At 39.9% G+C, this 13,319-nt stretch overlaps 1 long non-coding RNA gene across 1 annotated transcript; it reads right to left on the bottom strand.

The window, feature by feature from the left end:
* Window positions 1-2,344: 2,344 nt before the first annotated feature.
* On the bottom strand, window positions 2,345-13,178 carry LOC138069083 (uncharacterized). The gene is made up of 3 exons (XR_011143875.1): window positions 12,868-13,178; window positions 5,658-5,807; window positions 2,345-2,427 (listed from the first exon to the last, which is right to left on the bottom strand). It is a non-coding gene; the product is annotated as an uncharacterized lncRNA (long non-coding RNA).
* Window positions 13,179-13,319: the final 141 nt, after the last annotated feature.

Raw genomic sequence — 13,319 nt, 5'->3', positions numbered from 1 at the left:
AGTTGGAACAGCTGTTGAAACAAAATAGTTATTTTCCCAGCATAAGTATTTTGGAGTCATTGGTTAATTCTCTTCTTTGTTCTCTTGCTTAGACAGCTTATGCAGACTGCGATGAGGCTAAATTACATCAGATACAGAAACATCCTTTCAGAATTCAGAACTGGAATCTTCCCTTGAGTCACTTGTATACAGCTGATAGTTCTCTCGTAAAATGCTTTTTATTGCAATTTTAAGAGCATCTGATGCCAAAGGAGAAACTCTGTTTAGTAATACCATAGTCTTCATTTTAACTGTGTGGATGCTTCTCCAAAAAACAAGCCCCTGTCCTTTTAAGGGGAGGAAGCACAGGCTAGTAGGTAAAGTAGAAAAGTGAGAAAAAAGCGTAGGAGACTCTCTTCCATTGAGAGTCTATAGGTGAAGTATAGATAAAGTTTTCCTTTCTTGACAAAGGAAAACAGGCGTGAAAGGGAGTGATTTTTCTAGTTTCACATAGTGGGTAGATGTAGACTTAGGCACAGAACATCGTGTCTCCTGACAACCCATTGCCATTAGAGCGATGTTCTACTTTGTTTGGGCAGAGCTGGAATGTGTTACAGTCTGAAACTATTAACCATCCTATTTTTCATTTCCATACAGCATGTAGAGAAGCTTCATTATGTCTGAGATAATGTAGCAGTGTTTGAGTGCTGGAAACTTTGAAAAATTAAGATTTCACTAGGAGATCATAAATAGATGTAGTTAATAAATTTATTATTCTTTCATGACTCCTACAAGCAAATGAAGCATTACTGAAGATGGAAACAATTTTGTTGCTATCACTGGAGCTAAACACACTTAAGCCAGAATGAAACATAAATGTCCACATAATCCTCTGTGACCTCTCAATTATTCCCACACAGCATAACAGTGATTTCAGATTACACTGAAGGGAAGTGTAATTTAAACTTCTATGATATGTGTGCTTGTCCCTTTAATTTCCTTCTTCAGTAGTCACTGAGACAAGCTAATCTGCAGTATATTTTAATTGGAGTAAGGGTTGCAGCAGAGACACTTTGGCCCGTTGTGAGTCTTTGTGTTCTTTCTAGTACTATTTTCCATAATGATTTCATCCCTGTCTCAGTGTCTGATTACTAGAGGAGTAGCCTTTGTATGCGGAAGACACTGGGTTGATTGCTAACCACGGTGGAGCAGCATGGGAGATGAGTATTATGTATCTACAGCTGGAGCTTGCTAGAGTTAAAGAATCAGTGGTACAAAAAGTTTGCTGTAACTTCCCATAGATCAAAACATGACAGTAAGAAAATACAGGATTTCCAAAATGCAGCTCAGACAAGTTTCACTCCAATATTGATATTTAAGTATAAAATATTTTCTGACATATAGAAAAATCCTAGCAGTGTTCCATTGCTGCTTACAAAATTTATGCTTCTACTTTTAGATTTTCTTTCTCTGTGTTAACCATAGAAATTGAAAACCCTGTCTCAGTTGAAATATTTGCAAGACAGAAAGCTTGTTCACTGAACTTGGGAAATTGTTTGCCATCCAAAGAGTAGCATCTTGATTCCTGGAACTGGCAAAATGTTAATTGTTATCAGCATCAGTGTTTGGTTTGGATTGTCTCCTTTAACTCTACTTTTGAAATCATGTCAAACCCAACGCCTTTTGTTACACTCTTCTTAATTCTAGACCAGCTGGCTTGCACTTTGTAATAAATATCTACTCGGTTTATCTTTTAAATATGTGCAGTCAGATTGCATTGTCTTCCTTTGGTGTTACACAGAATCCACAGGTGTATGCTAGGTTGAACACAGTTGAAGATAGGTTCACTTTAGAGTGGCATATGAAATATACCGGCATGCAGAAACACCCTTTTTAACTGGGCTGGTCATATGATTGGTATTTGGCAGAGACTCAGAGCATGACTCAGTGAAATCTTTTAACAGTGAAGCTTCTCATATAGTAAACACTGCCAAACACTAGACTCTGTAGTTTTATTTCACTGAAGTAAAATCCTATTATATTAAATTATAATGTGGAAACGTTCTCTAGGTTAATTTAATGGATGCAGCTCTTTAAGTCTTCACCATCTGTTCCACCCTTTAATTACAAAAACGAAAAGGTACAATTCATAAACTCATCATAAAAAGACGACTAGAAGTGATTTGGATACACAGGTATGTATTATACCCAGACTGCTGGCATCTATTACATATATGGTTTCACTTGACAGTAAGCTATACTTCGCTGGTAGCATTTCTACTTCAAAAATATGTATTGGTAGTTTTAAGTGCACAAATGCTTAGTCACCCCCTCACCTAGAAACCTTGTTGTCCAATACGGTGGTCCTGTTTTCATCTTGGATGTAGCTGCTTTTCAGGATAAGTGAAATGAAGTTTGTGCCTGGAAGCCACTCAACACCGCAGAATCCTTTTGGACAAAAGAGGGCACAGAAACGCAGTAGATGAAAAGCCACATTACAGATGCACTTTGTTAGTGGTTTTTTTTAATATCACAGGCTACCCTCTTTAAAAGCAATACGTATTTTTTTTCTTCTGGATGATATGTGGAAAGCATTTACATTTAAAGCAGATGAACAATAGGCAAGTATTTGCATTCAGTGACACTGTCCCAGAAGCTTGTTCACTTACAGATACTAAAGGTACTTTGAAGCAAGTGTATTTCAGTCCAAAAATCTGTGAACGTAACTAGAAAAATCTGTTATAGTAGCTGTAACACTTCCCAAAATGGGAAGTGCGACTTGAAATGGCTCTGGAGATCATTAAACAGGTACAAGAGACATCTTCTGTCCTCCGATCTGTTCACCATCCCATGCTGCTTCTTGCTATACTGGTTTCACAGTATACAGTAAGAGCAAGAGATATTCTCTTGAACACAGAAGTGTATTAAATAGTCACATAAAACCTGAAGAACTTGTTTTGGAAGAAGTCAGCCCTATCTCAAGGCTACTGTAATGTACACGCCTTTATTGTTGAAATTCTTTCACTGGGTATATTATCGACACATGAATAATTCCTGCCAGATTTGGCTGTATCTGCCCGACTCTTTCTCCAATTGGACACTGTCAAAAAATGAGAACAGTAGTATCTACACCAAGAATATTTTTTTGGAACTGCTAGAAATATGAATGATTTTTTTCCTAAGCTGGATACCAGTTTTTAATGGAAGTGTAACTATGTTCATTAGAGAAAGGGCAAAATATGGAAAGGTACGTTGAGGGACATTATCTAGAAAGAGTTGCCACATAAGACAGGTGTATTTGAGAGCATTATGCTGTTAAGACTTTAATTTGTATTGTAGCTCTGGTGCCCTGGAAGATGCCATCTCTGAATGAAACAAATGCATTCTTCTTAGAAAGTTCTGTCAGGTTTTCATATGACTATTTTTGGTAATAAATGAGAATCACAAAGTTAAACTTTCTGCACAGTGTCCCAAAACGCTGGGCCAATGCTTCTGTGAAGGAAAGACACCTGTGTCAAGTTGGCAAACTTCTCTCTCCCTCTCGTGCTGTGCCACTGGCAAGGGAGTTCAAATACTGCTGAAATGGTTCCTGCATCACCTCTCCGCTCAATCATTCCTCTAATAAATATAATTATGGAATGGAAAAATTTGACAGAGAATTCTAATTGCCCGAGCTAATGGCAGTTTTCTGAAACCAGTTCTTCTCTCTGATAATGCATTATTTAATTATGGAATGATTATTCCCCTAACAAAAATAATAGTCTTATAATTTCATCGATCTTTTCAGTTTGTAAGCGGAGGAGGAAAAACTCACTGGTGAAGTATACAAATTAACATTATGCTTGCGCTAGATACTACTCCCAAGAGTGTCTCTCTGCATGCCACGGTAGCAAGCAAGGTTAGTATTATCTTCTGTGTTTGGATACATAGAGACTGGCAGCCCTCTGATGCGCTTACTGCTTGTAAGTGAAATTCAGCCACTCTGGAAAGCCAATATAGCTCAAGTTCAGTGTGAACTTGGGCAGCCTCAGCCAGCTCTTTGGCTTTGTTGGCTTGGGCTTCTGACAGCTGAACGTGTGCAGCATCTGTATCACCGAAATACAATGTATTGGACATGTGTATGTTGTAGTCTGGGACTAACGAGGAGGGTGTTTCTTTGCTAGTGAACGCACTCAAAAATTACCACCAAGGCTATATGCATGAAGAAGAAAATTAAATACGGGAAGAAAGGAAGATTTATGCACTGAAAAAGGGACAGAGGAAGAAAATGACTATCAGGAAAAATGATGCTAGCTTTGATGCAATGGAGAGACACTGATCAAAGAGGGAGGTCACAGCAAGCAACTAAATAGGAGGTGAAAAAATAGTATCTGTAATTCCAATATAAGGCATCAGAGCTTGTTGTTACTGTGATCACCTAGGGAGCTGTGGAGTTCATTATAGCTTATGGGAGATTTCTTAAGTTCCCAGGATCAACCACTGCCCCTTCCTGAGTAATTTTTCATCCTTCCCAAGTCATGTGAGTTTGATGGAGATGATGAAGAAACGTGGGGGAGGGTGACCCAGCTCAGGACTGAAAGGGGTCTATACAGTGTTCCCTAGGAGAAACAGAGACAGTACTTTGGCTGTGAACACAATGTTACTAATGAAGAACCTCAGGTTTATCCAGTGTAGTTCCATCCACCTGGAGATACTCTCCTTCCTGGTACTTTACCATTGTTATTTCATTTTGAATATTTATTACACTCACAAATATTTTGACTGGCAGTGAGTTGGCATGACTAGTAGTTTCTGCTTGGGCAATACAGCATTACCAAGGATCCTTATACGTACGACAGGTGCGCTGACAACACACGATGTCAAACCTGAGTCAGTCTTTACATCTCTATTTTCATAAACATTAAACCGTCTCTCAAATTCTCCTCAGAAAAGAAGAGACAAATTCCATCTAGGCCCTGCATAACCCAGCTGTGGTAGAGCAAAGAATTTCAGGTTGCTACAGCAATTCTTCCACTCCACCCTTAAAACAAGGCTTTTGGTAAGAACACTGTTATGTAAGGACGCAAACAAGACTTGGAACAATAGTAATTATCTCGCCACCTATTTTTAACATCTAAGATGGAAGGTACTGAAATTCAGAATTATAATATTCAAAGAACTAAACATAGCAGTGAATCTGCCCATTACACTGAAATCTGATTCAATATTGGGTTAAAAATAAGGTCAGGTTATTATTTGTAACTTGCTATTACATTTGTTAACCATAGCGAAATGAAATCATGCTCTAAGAATAAGTGTTTCTGTGCAGTCAATATATCAAGGTTCTCCTTTGTCCTTTATCACATGCACAAATAGCTTTCAACAGAAATTTTCCCTCCCCAGTTTCTCTGTTCAGAGAAAGCATTTCAGCAGTGGCCAGGACTCAGCACTACATGGAATCAAGCTTGCGAACTGATGCTGAGCTGGATGGCATGACAGTACTTTAGCCAAGGTATTTCTAGCTGAGGTTGGGTGGGTGCCTCTGTTTTGTCATGCAAAACCCAACCGTAACCGTAACCTCCAGATCAACATGGATATCAACAGGCTTCTAGAAGTCATGGGTGCAGTTTGCCCCAGCTGGGTCCATGCTTCCTTCACTGCAAGACACCGGCAGTATTTTGAAGGAAATGTACATTTACCTGGCAGGAAAGGGAGAGAGGAATACTTTGCATTTTCTTGCTCCAGTCTTTTTGTGCAGTCTCACTATATTTTGACTCTCCAGCTGCTTTGCCCAGATGAAGGTCATTACGGCAGTGACTGTGATGCAGTATTAACTGAGGAGTAAAAATCTGGGGGAAAAAAAATGCAATGGCTATAATAATCAGAGAATCCCATTTATTCACTCATAAATATAACCAGGTAGCCAGACTGGCTTTATCAGTTAGATGTTGCCTCACTCAAGCTTAATAGGAACTCCAGGGGACAGAGAAGAAAAAAGAGACATGGAATAAGCCGAGTCCTATTTATTGGCTGAACTGCATTGTGTGTTTCTCCATTATCCACAGTACTTTGCAAGGGTGCAGAAACAGAGTAGAAATGCTATGAGAAACAGAGGCAACGTCTCGGAGAGCTCAAGCATAATATCCTTACGTCTGCAGGTGCAGTACTTGGTCCTCCTGGATTTATAGGCATTTAATAGGATCGTGGTCTTGTTCCAAAGAAAACAATCCTCCTCACAGCCATTAAAACCTCCCTGGGTATATTAGCCGGCTGCCTTCTTTTTGATCAGTTACTGCATTTTGCCATAAGTCTATGCACCAAGACGAGGAAAGAAAATATATCCTGCAGAGAGGCTTTAGCCATAATTCAGCCATCACATTTTGTTTGAGAATGAGCAGCAGTGAGCAGTGTAGCCCCCTGCTAGGACGTTACATCTTGAAAAAATACATCTGATAAGCACTACATTTTTTGGATTCCTAAAGCCAACCATTTGAAAGCCAGAAACAGCCGTGTCTCCCTAGAGTATGGGCAGGAAAAGCAAAGACAGATCCCAAGCCTAATGCAGGGAACGTTATGTCGGAATTGTCGGTACAAGGCATGTGGGATGTGCCAAGTGTGTGCTACTTATAAAAAAAAAAATCCTGTACAGTATTATTGCCATGACAACTGCTTGTATCTATTAAGGATTTATTTTGTGCCTAAGTGCTTAAAAGTAACTTCTGGAAATGAAAGACTGAACAATAGGAAAGCTTTGCCAAAGACAGTACTTGTAACATATGCTGATTCGAGCATGACACTGACTATCAGCAAGCCTCAAGTTTTCTAGCATAGCTTTCTAGCACAGGCTCAGGTGCGCAGTGATATACCTGTTTCATCTGTGCTCATCTCAACGTGACCTCTGTTTTATGAATTCTATCTCCTCCTCTGATTCCCTGTTTTCTAAAGTAGTCTCTATCATCCTGTAAATATCAGCTAAGGACTTTGATTCCCAGATGTATTATCTGGAGTGTGACTATATTGAAGTGTGTTTTGTTTGAAAGCCAGACAATTTAGTCAGATAACTTCTGATCGCTCAGACTGCTTCTCCTTATTTTTTACAATCTCATCAATTTTTTATTATCTATAGACTTTACTAGTAAAGGTTTTTCAGTCATTTAGGTCACTGAAAATATTAAATATCATTGAACAAGTAGCTAATCTCTCAGAAAACTTGCTAGAGAAAGTTCTCATTGGTATTTCCTTCTTAAGCATCCTGAAATAAGTAAATGAATTTTTTCATCCAGCATGCATCTTCTAATAATTCCATACAATTGTTTTAAGAGTCAAAATGTCGTGTGGCAAAATGCCTTGAAAATATCCGGATATACCATATATGCACCAAGATATGGAGGTATGTTTGATAAGATCAATATTCTAGGAAACCACCAGGTTTCTAATCCGTGTGTACATGCAGATATAGCAAAAAGGAAGCATGCTAAAACAGCATTAGTTCAAATTACATATACAGTACGCCCAAATGATTCTCACAGATATAAAGCACTGATTTCTCAAGAAGAATCTCTGCTGCTTTTCACTTACTCACAACTCTCATTTCTTACTGCCTTTCTACTTCACCATGATCCTAGTCTTATCCGTCTAGTTTGAGGGTTTCCTACCAGATGTCCTCAAACTATGCAACATCATCACAGAATTTATCTGTGAATTCATTGGCTTCATTTCTGCTACAATGGCTACAGGTAAGCAATTGTTTGATAATAAGTTAGAGTAACTGAGCTTAACAGAAATTGAGGTTAAACAGAAACCAAGCCAGGTTTTTAAAAAAATGATTCCAAAATAACTACCAACTTCTTTTTTTTTTTTACTTGCTGTTGATGCGAAAGTAGCATCTCTTTATCCATTGCTTTTATCCTTTTTAGTATTGGAAATACGCTGCCAGTCCGTCAGTCCTCTGGAATTTATCAAGCTTTTCAAAATATTAATAACCTAACATTGGTGAATAAGTGCTCTTTTCCTACTCTTCTAAGATTCTTGACTATAACGTATCTGTATCTGTCAGCTTGAAAATGTAATTTTCAGTTACTTTACAACATCATCTTGTGATAAGACCTTGCACTTTCCCTACAAAACTGTAGTGAACAGGTATATCTTACAGTAAGCCAGTAAACTTCAAATTACATGTTTTGTGGTACGTGAGGTAATTAATGATGGGATTCACCCCTTTACAGACACTGTTTAATGCAACTTTAAAACCAAGGAGGCCTCTGCTGATATTACTGATAGCCAAATTCTGTCATGCACTATCTGGACTCTGCTGAAAAGAGTCAAATATAGAGAAATATTTGTCCATGCTGACATAACGCAAATACCTGATGTAAATAGCTTTTCATCTAGTTCCCATCTTTTGCAGTAGTTCTGCTAAAGACCACAAGATTTCCCTATCTGAATGCGACCGAGATACAAAACGCACGATGTCTCGTCTCCATCAGTGGCCAGTACCAGAATATGCAAGAAATCACATAATGCATAATTCTGGCTTAATCTGATCAGGAAAAGTCCCCTTTCCCACAGAGGTAGCTGATTTCTACACTGAAGCACGAACGTTTCTATTCTTTGCTTACAGAAGAATGTATTAATTAGAAAAGGTAGTCCTACAATCGAAAGGAGGCAACTCAGAATTACAGTGATATAGTATAGCTTTTTAATTCCGTATTTAGCATCGAAACGCCATAGCAACAGGCACTTCAGACATGCACTGATAGACAATTTAGAACTAGTAAGATATTTACAGACATAAATATAAGAAAACCAATTTAAGCATTCCTTACTCTACAGTGGTTAAACAATACGGCATTTACTTAGTCATATGATGCCTGAAATCAGGAATCTGTATAGTTTAAATGCTCACTGACGCCTCTTTTACTACATGGGAAACGTTAGCGCTACTGCCATAACTGATAAAATTACTACAATTGCTAATACACAGTCAGTGAGTTTCAGATTCATTTCAAAACACTGGAGTTTGTTAGCATTAAGGATTGCTTTGCAAAGAAGCTGCATAACCTACCAACTTGGTATCTGTAAATGTAAGTGTAATCAGCTTGATTAGTTACTCTTTTCCAAGAATGCCACAAATACGAAACACCTGTCACTGACTCAAGTGTTAAGATTGTGTACAGCGGTAAGGACAATACTTGACTCATGGCAACCACACCCAGACCTCCTTAGTTACGTATCACGCTCACAAAAGCCTGGCATATAGTCACATATTAAATACTAACTATTATTATTGTCATCTCACAACTTATGGTTTAATCTTATTATATCTCTGACATACTGACAAATCCCCAACTTATGCAACACAACAAGTATTCTTTTACCATTATTTCACCTCCTTTAAAGGTTCAGACAACTATCTGAGAAAGAAAAGGAACCACAATTCTCTAAACTATTGATTGTGGCTCTCGAGTAGGGGGAAGTTATGAGCTCTGACCTCTGATCCAAGTTTATAGATGTGAAACAATATGAGGATAAAATACAGAAGTAATTGTTTGGGATGGAGATGGGAACCAAAATTTCCCCCTCCTGTGTGAGTGTCCAAATAACCAAGCTACTGAATCCTGACTGTTCCTTTGCCGAGTCTTGAATTCTGTTCTGGTCAACAGCATGGTTTCAGCAGCAAGCAGGGAGTGATGATGATTCCCCCATCCCTTCTAAAGTAGCATTTATTCTAGTAGTTAAGAGCTATGGCTTTTGAATCTTTTCAAACCAAAAAAAGCTCATTTCTCAGTTAAGCACTCTAATACTAGGGTACTGTGAAACGAAGGTAGGTGTGGGAACCATCACGTTTCCTTTAAAAGGACAGCAGTGACCATTACCGCAATCTGTCAGGAGCCCTGCCTAATCTACGCATTAGCTGTGCTTTCCCCACACCTATCAGATAAAACCTTACAGGACTTTGGCTGTAGTTGCGCAAGCAAACCAGGTTAACAGTTTCCTGCTGCGGAAGTTTCATTTCTCCTCTCTCACCCATCTTTCCTAGTCCAGAAGCAGAGCCTGCTCCTGACAATGCAGCCCTACCTCCCCCGCCTCTTGTTTTTTGGGTGCTAAAATTGGCACTGATTATACCCTTTGAGGCTAGATCAACTATCCACCACATTGATCAATCACACTCAGACGGTCCAAGAGCTATAGTCGGCGCAAAAAGCTGCAGGGAAAGGATCTTTCCATTTTTGCACTTCTGAGGCTGTGGTTTGAGAAATCCACAGTAGCTGCAGAATCTCCTCCGCTAGAGATATGTAAGACTTAGTCGGCATATCCCTGGATAACCTAACCCAAGGCCCTGCTTCCAGCTAAAGGCTGGACTAATGACCTCCGGTGGTTTCTTCCAGATTAAACTTCTCTATGATTCCTGACCCCGTGCATCACTTCCTCATGCCACCTGAAACATTTATGTGGCTATATAATGAAGCAGGCAAGGATAAAGATGCAGCTTTCAACTAGATCAGGTTTTTGATCTTTTTTTTTGCTGGTAACAGACTGGGATGGTAATAAGACAGGATAGCATAGACATGAGACTGCCACCTTTAGTATCAGTGCCATCCTCTGTCAACTTAAAGTGACCGAGTAGGCTAGGGTGCCTACTTAAAAAGAGTTTAAACATCTCCTGGTTGGACAGCCGCTAAATACTTGTTTCTTCTCTGCAGCTCCTTTGAGCAGGAATGTTTTAGATCCTTCAACTCCGTATGCCTTGATTTCCCCACAGGAACTGGGTACAAAAGTATATTCCTATTCAGAAGCTGAGCGCTTACTGGCCTTATGTTATACATGTCAGCCATGCTGGCTAGCACACAGCTGGAGAGTATTCAACAAACATCAAAACTACATGAATTGATGGAGAACAAAACATTGGAAACACCTATCTTGAACAAAACAAATGAAACAGGAAAAAGAGAGTGTTTAAGCATTGGAGGCCTGCATGTACAGACAGTCATGCTCATGCAGCAATGGCATAACCATGCTAATCTGCATAACTGCAGAAGGAAATTAAGAAGCTTTCAATAGTAGAATATTCAGCTAGCTAAGCACTGCATAACAGCATCTTTAAGGTGTTCTGTACTATAACGTTTTGGGAACGTGTAAACGCAGATATAGCAAAAAGGAAGCATGCTAAAACAATCTGTGTTAGTGCAAATTATATCAATGGTATGTCCAAATGATTCTCGGAGATATAAAGCACTGATTTCTCAAGAAGAATCTCTGCTGCTTTTCACTTACTCTCATTTCACATTGCCTTTCTACTTCACCATGATCCTAGTCTTATCTGTCTGGTTTGAGGGCATCCTAGCAGATGTCCTCAAACTATGCAACATCATCACAAAATTTAATCTGTGAATTCATTAGCTTCATTTCTGCTACAATGGCTATAGGTAAGCAATTGTTTAATAATACATTAAAGAGTAATTGAGGTTAACAGATATTTTACTGCTTTTTCAGACCCTGCTACAGCTAGTTCACAAACACTTCAATCTCGCTACCCGTGCACCATACGTATTCTCCCATTTTCGTCTTGCCCTTGGCTTCTGAATTTGTTCAGAGGGAGTAATGCTTTCTCTTCTCTTTCACAGAAACCCTAGAATATTGTGGATGTGGTTGAAAGTAAATACTTGCATATTTCTATGTGTTATGTTTTTTTTTTTAAATAGTAAGTAGAAGAATTTTGTAGGCAGAAGCATAACTAATTGCAAGATTGTCACTAACAGGAATACAGAGAGATGTGTGCTACTGAAGTTCCCCCAAGAATTCCACTGATCTCAGCGGAAAATACAGAGCTAAATATACAAAATATAGTGTTAAGACATTTTACCATTCCAGAAGGCCAACAGTTATTAGAGAAAATGAATTTTAACTTGGCAAGTTACACAGAAAATAACGTTACTGATTTATTTTCTTTGCATTTATTTGTTCAAAATTATTTTTTGCATATTAACAAAAGATGCGCTACAAAGTAAATTCTTGCAACCTATCATTTTCCAATGAACAACGCTTTCATTCTATAGCTTTTCATTCTACAGTACAAAACTAAGGGCATTTGAAGAGGCAAACCTATGGAAAAATGCCTGAACATTTTGTAAAATGTTTTTGCCCACATTAGCAAACACAACACACGAGTTTGACTTGGACTTGTCTGAGAGCCCTGTCTGTGAGGTAATTCTGACAAGAAACGGAGGCTGTCACGTGGAAACATGCATTCTTTTCCTCTTACTAGTTGTTCGTTTGCTTCAATAGCAGGCTAGGAATTTAAGTTTAGACTCTGTATGAGGCAATCTCTGACTGAGACATTTAACACTTATCAGCTGGAAACAGGCTTTGTCAGCCTGACAATTTCAAAGGGGACATTTTGTCTGAACTTTGATCCATTCAATTAGGTGACGATCAGATTTGTGTAGTGACCTTTTCATGTCTTATGAGAGTTATTTTGGAAAAATCTTGCAGTAATTGGGACTGCAGTTATTAAAGACGCAGATTACAGCACAAAATATATTTTACCACTTATTATAGAACTTGTTACTTTCATTCCTTTTTAGTGTATGTTACTTGTATATGATTTATCTTACTGCTGTCTTTTCCTTAAGACAAAAAGTGTCCATGTACACTACAAAGATTAACCTTAAGGTCCAACACTAGTTTCCTGTATTCTGCTGAAAACTTATTTTCCACTTCACTCACGTCTCTCTAACAAGCGGTCCTAACCTCATTAATTTTCCCAAAGCTCTTTAGCATGAAGTGTTCTAAAGGAAAGAAACGCAACATAGCTTCGGCGATGCCTTTTCCATCAAAGCACTGCCCGGTGGCAAATCCGGCCTGCTATTTAACGTTTATTTTTAAACTGAAATATTTATCGCTAAGTACCTAACGCCAGCAAGCGCGCCCCGCTTGTCCGCTGCCGGAGCGCCGCAGCCCGAGTGCTGAGGGCTGCCCAGGGCAGCGCGGAGAAGCCCTGTGGAGAGAGAGGACTCGATTACAGCCGCGCAGCCCCTCTCCCCGGCGGACTTCCAGCAGCCTCGAGGCTGCGAGCCGCCGCCGGGGACGAACGGCCAACCGGCCTCCCTCCCCCCCTCGGGGGACCCGCACTGAGGCGGCGAGCCGGGCACCGGCAGGCACCGCCGCTCCCTCACGCTCCGCCACCAGCCCAGACGACTCCGAGCGGCCGCCACGCCTCACACAACGGGCAGGCGGGAAAGACCCCGCCCCGCCGGCCCGTCCCGCGCATGCGCCAGCAGCCCCTCTTCTCCCGCTCTCCCGCCCGCCCTCGCTCGCAGAGCGCAAGTGCCGGCACCTCCCCGCCCCCTTTGTTTCCTGCC

This window comes from Struthio camelus, chromosome 13, assembly GCF_040807025.1.
Source record: "Struthio camelus isolate bStrCam1 chromosome 13, bStrCam1.hap1, whole genome shotgun sequence".
Classification (NCBI taxonomy): Eukaryota; Metazoa; Chordata; class Aves; order Struthioniformes; family Struthionidae; genus Struthio; species Struthio camelus.
The sequence above is the reverse complement of the archived record's forward strand: the minus strand, read 5'-3'. Positions and strand labels throughout refer to the sequence as shown.